This window comes from Rattus norvegicus, chromosome 2 (assembly GCF_021556685.1).
Source record: "Rattus norvegicus strain SHRSP/BbbUtx chromosome 2, alternate assembly SHRSP_T2T, whole genome shotgun sequence".
Classification (NCBI taxonomy): Eukaryota; Metazoa; Chordata; class Mammalia; order Rodentia; family Muridae; genus Rattus; species Rattus norvegicus.
In genome coordinates, this window is record NC_141535.1 from 250,211,967 (window position 1) to 250,219,300 (window position 7,334).

General features: G+C 37.9%; 1 non-coding gene across 1 annotated transcript; it reads left to right on the plus strand.

Moving 5' to 3' along the window:
• Positions 1-4,435: 4,435 nt before the first annotated feature.
• On the plus strand, positions 4,436-4,542 carry LOC120101167 (U6 spliceosomal RNA). Its single transcript, XR_015678688.1, has one exon. It is a non-coding gene; the product is annotated as a U6 spliceosomal RNA (small nuclear RNA).
• Positions 4,543-7,334: the final 2,792 nt, after the last annotated feature.

Consider the following 7,334-nt stretch of genomic DNA (forward strand, 5'->3'; position numbering starts at 1 on the left):
AGACAAGAAAAGACAAATCAGACTGAAGAATGCAATATTGGGCAGGTCTGGGTTGTGGGGAAGGAATGGAGCCTTTCTGGGGAAACTGGAATAATGGCCTTGGAATCAATGTCCTTTTTGGTACTGAGTGCAAATTAATTGCAAGTGGTAAAATTTCTAACCTGTGTCCTCTCTAGCTTTGAAGCCTTTTAACCTTTTAAGAACATTGATTGGAATCTTGAACTTGAATCTTCTGTGTGGCATAACAAAACTCTTTCTTAATTATAAAAAGAACAATTTTACTACAACATGGTACAATTATCCTTTGAGATATGAGATTATGTCACCGAGGCTGGCTTCAAACTCAGTATATAGCTAGAGATAACCTTTGCCTCTTGATCCTCCTTCCTCCTCCTTGGTAGTGCTAGGGCAACCTGTGTGAAACATTGCATCCTGTTTTGGAAGCTCAAGTTTTGAATCCTGATACCACATAAAGCACATGGAGGTCTTTCTATAGGAAAAAATGTTTCAGTATATTAAATTGTAAAAGCTCCCATGGAAAGACAATTTTGCATTTCATGTGTGTTGTTCATTTTTCCCTATGAAATGGTAAATTACCCTTAATGATAAATGACTAAACATTCAAGGGCACACTGGCTTTTTGGATAAGGTACAGCTTTATCTCTTTTCTTAGCTACTTCTAGAATGTTCACAGCGGTCACTTGACAGCAGGCATCATTTGAATGGCTTGCAAGACAACAGAAAGACAAAATCTACAAAAAATATAATAAAAAATTGTAAATAAGTCTCAAGTTCTATTACTCCACATAGTTTCTGGCTATAAGATATTCCATATAGATGCTGATATTATGTCTCAACCATTGAGTAAATAGAAAAACAGGAGAAACCAAACTGTGATCCATGTAAGTGGAATGAACCTTTACTGTTCTTAAATTTGAAAAACCTACATTTGTTAGCACCAGACCATTCTCTTCCTTTAGAAATGTTCCATTTCAAAAAGATGAAAAGTAACAGGAAGAGTGATTAAAAGGTTGTGGGTCTCTAATGTCAGGGACAAACTCCAAGTTTTCCTATTTAGAAAAACTTACTTAATTCCTTATACAGAAATAGAATATACTTTCCAGGTTACTCAATGACCGATGATAGGACAAGAGTGGACAATGGAAAGACTGCATAGAGTAGTAAGAAGACTTCATGCAAGTAACTTGAAATTCTATTTGGACAATAGAATTGGAGAAAAATCATGAAGTGTTAGTTGTTTGAGAGAGATTCCAAAAAGAATAAACAATTTTGGGAAAGATATGGAAAGGCTTCTAGTCCATCTAAAAGTGGTGGGGAACAGATTGTCTTCACTGCCTGCAAACAGGATGATGCTCTACATAAAATAGCACTGTGTCTCTGCATTTGTTCATGGCTTGAATAGTGACTGTTTTATGGAATTTTGGTATCTTGGCTTATAGCATAAAGCTCTGTTATAGTTATATAGCAATGTATTCATGTTGTCTGAACCCACATCTCAATGAGTTGTGTGGCTTTATACAATTCTAACTCATCATTTTGTAAAATGAAGGACACAATGGGGTCCATTTCTTATTGTGATTATAGGGGTGAAAACAATGTTTAGCCCAGTGATTGAAACACATATGGGAAAGCAAATCTGTTTGCTTTCATTTCTCTACTCTTGTTTCTATAATTTATTTTTATAGCTTCTGCAACATGTAAGGCATACTTATTCAATACTTGGAAAATGGTTATGTAAAAAAGGGAGGGAACTCTCTGCTCCTGAGCTGTAGAGAGCCTTTGTAGTATAGCCTTGGGTCTGAGTAGAGTTCAGCGTCCTGAGGACACTCATACACACAATCTCAGCAAGCATCATAGAGTGACATTATTTTTAAGGAACAGTCCACAGGATGTGCCAGAGAACAGGACTTAAGATGTGACATAGCTGTATATGCTGAAGGCTCTGGGAAAGTGCAATCAAGTGGCATTTATCTCAATCCTTTTATCTGGACCAAGGCATCATGCCATTGTGCCTTTCTTGAACTCTGATCTAGGACTAAGTGTAAGGCTTCACTGTGTCTGATGGAAGCATACTTGGTTATACTCAAATATTTGTCTTGTGACTGGAATATTACAGATTTTGCTGATTGATTAAATTGTACCTTTTAATATCAGAGATGGAAGTGTAGCTGAGTGGTAGAGTCCTTGTCTGTAATGATGAAAGCACTGGATTTTATGACCAACATTAAAAAAAACATAGAAACAAACAAACAAACAAAAAATCAGGTTGAGTAGAGCACCAGAGATCTCTTGATAAACCTTAGACAACAGTATTCATCATGTAGTAATCATTGTGTTAAATGATTTCTGTATTTCATTTCATTCATTCCCCTCAACACATTTTTCTTTATCTCACAGAAGTTGAAAATAAGGTTTCATGGTAGACTCAGAATTGCAACCCAGAAGGATGGGGCCTGTAGGAAATTTTAAACTGGTGACACTGTTAGAATACCCACTGTGAAATGAATTGCTTTCTGTTGGGATTATAATATAGATTTCCACAAAAATATTTAATCTCTTTTCCTTTAGGATGAGCACATATGTATGATATAATTGATATGCAATCATTGTCTTTTATGAATGAGAGTTACAAACTAAAGACAATCCTGGCATTCAGTCATAGCTTGAGTAACGAATGTATGATAAACAACATTTTTGTATAAAAGTTGTCATTTGTACTGAGTGCTATATCAACCTGTGATGCATTTATATCTGATTTACTTCTGTATTCATTCCATGTGCCTATTAAAAACCTTTTTTATTTTTTTATCTCTATGGTTTTTCAAAATCACATATAGTCCAGAGAGTAAGCAAGAATATTGATAACACCAATAAAATGTAATGAAGATTTGAACCTACTCTTATTATTTACTAGGTTAAGAATACATTCTCTAAGTATTTTGTATGTTGTAATACTTGGGAAGGTACTGGAAGTTTATGCATAAGGAATCAAGCACCCATGAGATTACACACAATATAGAAAAGTCTATACAGGCAGTAAATGAAGTTAAGTTTCAATTCTGAGAAGGACTCAATTCAAAACCTTTATATGGGGCTGATGAGATGTTTCAGCAGATACAATACTTGTAAAAGTACAAGGCCTAAAATTTGGATCTTTTCATATAAAGTGTGGGCAAGAGAGATAGCCTACATATAATTCCAATGCCAAGAAGGCGAGAACAGGAATTCCCTGAGCAAGCTGGATAGCTATACTAGCCTAATCAAGAAATTATGAATGAAACCAAGAGACCTTGCCTCCTTGATAAAGTGGAGAGTGATGGACAAAAAATTTTGATGTCAGCCACAGGACTCTACATGCATGTATGTACTTTACATATGAGAATATACATATATACACTCTACTCACAGATAAACATTTGCAACCTTTTTACAAAAATTGCATACATATGTACACACACACACACACACACACACACAGAGTTTTCCCTTTTGGACTATCTTTTATCACAATAAAATACCATGTCATACCATCTTGCTACTAATTTATGTGCCTCAGTTTGAATATTCTGAGGATACTCAGAAAAATCACTCTCTGAATTCCTCTCCTCTGTGAGAGGCCCGAAGAAAGGCATTTTGTATAGAGACTTGTGCAACTGGAGCTATATTAGGTTTTAGAGTAGAGGTAATAGTGGGGAAGAAGTGGCTGCTAGCACAACACTAGAAAGCACAAAATGTCCTACATAAAGTTTCAAATTTCCTTAGCCAAAGTAGACAGGTTCTTTCTGACAACTAGGAAAGGAAAGAGAAACAAAAGGAGATTTAACAATTGTCTCACAAATATAACAATATGACTGTGTGAAAAAATGTTTTCTAAACTAAAGGGTAATGTGGTGTGTGTTTAAAATAGTAATCCCTACATAGTGGATTCAGGTATTTACGGTTCACAGGATCCAGAGTGGAATGGTTCTCCACCAGAGAAAGTTAACAATATGTGTGATCATTCGCCAGCTGTGACTTGAAACGACTGAGTATGTGTGATGTTCATTGCAAACTCACTGAAGCCTGCATCCACAGTCATGGTGTCTAGAGACCACCAGGCATTCCAAGGGAACAGACTTGTGAACCTTTATTGCCACTACTACTAAAACACATAGCATTTCTAAGACATGTCTGTGTGTATAGCTGAGTTTGCTGCAGTATTTACTTTGTTATCATCTGAGATCTCAGGTATGAGGCTATAAAGGAAGTAGCTGACTTCACTACTGTCTAACTGCAGCATAATTAATAATAACTTAAAATTTATGCAAGGGCAGTCAAGCCAAGAGAATTCTCAATTACAGAAATATCCTGAAACTGGAACATAAGATTCAAAGAATTGAAGAGGAAAATGACTGCAAATAGAAAGGGGGATAGAGTGCTAAATTCAGCAGCACCCATACTAAAATTGGAATGAAACAGAGAAGATTAGCAAGGCCCCTGCACAAGAATGACATGAAAATTTGTGGAGCGTTTCATATTTTTTACATTTACACAATGGAGTACTATTCAGCTATCAAAAACAATGACTTCATGAAATTCACAGGCAACTGGATGGAACTAGAAAATATCAATCTTAATGAGGTTACACAGTCACAAAATAACACACATGACATGTACTCACTGATAAGTGCATATTAGGAAAAAAGCTTGGGATGCCATGATACAACTTGCAGACCATATGAAGCTCAAGAGAAAGGAAGACGAAAGTGTGGATGCTTCAATCCTTTTAGAAGGGGAAACAAAATAATCGTGGAAGGTATGGAGTAGGAGAGACTTGGGAGGAAGACTGAAGGGGAGAGGGAAAAGGGGGGCAGGATGAGGTATGGAAGGAGGCGGGGAGATATACAGAAGTTCAGGAAATTGAACAGAGGTGTGTAACAATGGGGGATAGGGAACTGGGATTAGCCACCAGTAAGTCTCAGACACCAGGAAAATAAGAGACTCCCAGGACCCACTGGGGATGGTATTAGCTAAAATACACAACAAAGAGGAGAAAGAACCTATAGAGACCATATTCAGAGGTTAGGCATGCCCCTGGTTGAGGGATGGGGCCACCCACCCTTCTCGAAGTTTTAATCCAGAATTGCTCCTGTCTAAAGGAAATATAGGGACAAAGAATGAAGAAGAGACTGAAGAAAAGGTCATCCAGAGATTGACCCACCTGGAATTCATCTCATATGCAGCCACCAAACCCAGTCACTATTGCTGATGCCAAGAAGTACTTTCCTTTTTTTTTAAAGTTTTTTATTAGATATATTTCTTTACTTACATTTCAAATGTTATTCTCCTTCCCAGCTTCCTGTCCATAAGCCTCCATTCCCTCCCCAATATGGGTATTGCCCCCATACATCTCCCTTACTACCCCCCCATCCCCCTGCACTGGGGATCCAACCTTGGCAGGACCAAGGGCTTCCCCTTCCACTGGTGCCCCAACAAGGCTATTCTCTGCTACATATGCAGTTGGAGCCCTGGGTCAGTCCATGTATAGTCTTCCGGTAGTGATTTAGTCCCTGGAAGCTCTGGTTGGCTGGCATTGTTGTTTTTAGGGGGTTGCAAGGTCCTTCAACTCTTTCAATACTTCCTCTAATTCCCCCAAATGGGGGTCCTGTTCTCAATTCGATGTTTTGCTGCTAGCATTGACCTCTGTATTGGACATGCTCTGGATGTGTCTCTCAGGAGAGATTTATATCCAGTCCCTTTCAGCATGCAGTTTTTAGTTTCATCAATCTTATCTAGTTTTGGTAGCTGTATATATATGGGCCACATGTAGGGCAGACTCTGAATGGCCTTTCCTTGAGTCGCTTCCATATCCCCTCCTATGAATAGTTTTCCCCCTTTTAAGGAGTAGGAACATCCACATTTTGGTCTTCCTTCTTGAGCTTCCTGTTGTCTGTGGATTGCATCTTGGATAATGTGAGCTTTTTGGCTAATATCCACTTATCAATGAGTGCATACCATGTGTGTTTTTCTGTGATTGAGTTACCTCACTCAGGATGATATTTTCCAAGTCATTCCATTTGCCTATGAATTTCATGAAGTCATTGTTTTTGATAGCTGAGTAGTACTCCATTGTATAGATGTACCACATTTTTTGAATCCATTCCTCTGTTGAAGGGCATCTGGGTTGTTTCCAGCTTCTGGCTATTATAAGTAAGGCTGCTATGAACATAGTGGAGAATGTGTCTTTGTTGTATGTGGGAGAATCTTTTGGGTATATGCCCAGGAGAGGTATAGCTAGGTCCTAAGTTAATGGAGTATTCAATTTTCTGAGGAATCTCCAGACTGATTTCCAGAGTGGTTCTATCAGTTTGCAATTCCACCAACAATGGGGGAGTGTTTCTCCTTCTCTACATCCTTGCCAGCATCTGCTGTCACCTGAGATTTTGATCTTAGTTATTCTGACTGGTGTGAGGTAGAATCTCAGGGTGGTTTTGATTTGCATTTCCTTGATGACTGAGGATGTTGAACATTTCTTTGGGTGCTTTTTGGCATTCGATAATCCTCAATTGAGAATGTTTTGTTTAGCTCTATATCCCATTTTTAATAGGGTTATTTGGCTCTCTGGAGTCTAACTTCTTGAATTCTTTGTATATTTTGAATATTAGCCCTCTATCAGATGGAGGACTGGTAAAGATCTTTTCCAAATCGGTTGGTTGCCATTTTGTCCTAATGACAGTGTCTTTTGCCTTAAAGAAACTTTGAAGTTTTATGAGGTCCCATTTGTCGATTCTTGATCTTAAAGCATAAGCCATTGGTGTTTTTTTTTTCAGGAAAATTTCCCCAGTGCCCATGTGTTTGAGACTCTTCCCCCACTTTTTCTTCTATTAGTTTGAGTGTATCTGGTTTGATGTCGAGGTCCTTGATCCACTTGGACTTAACCTTTGTACATGGTGATAAGAATGGATCGATTGATTTGCATTCTTGTACATGCTGACCTCCAGTTGAACCAGCACTATTTGTTGAAAATGCTATCTTTCTTCCATTGGATGGTTTTAGCTCCTTTGTCAAAGATCAAGTGACCATAGGTGTGTGGGTTCTTTTCTGGCTCTTCAGCTCTGTTACACGGATCTATCTGCCTGTCTCTGTAACAACACCATACAGTTTTTATGACTTTTGCTCTTTAATACTGCTTGAAGTCAGGGATGGTGATTCCCCCAGAAGTTCTTTCATTGTTGAGTATAGTTTTCAGTATCCTGTTTTGTTTTGTTTTTGTTTTTTTTTTGTTATTCCAAATGAATTTGCAAATTGCCTTTCTATCTCTATAAAGAATTGAG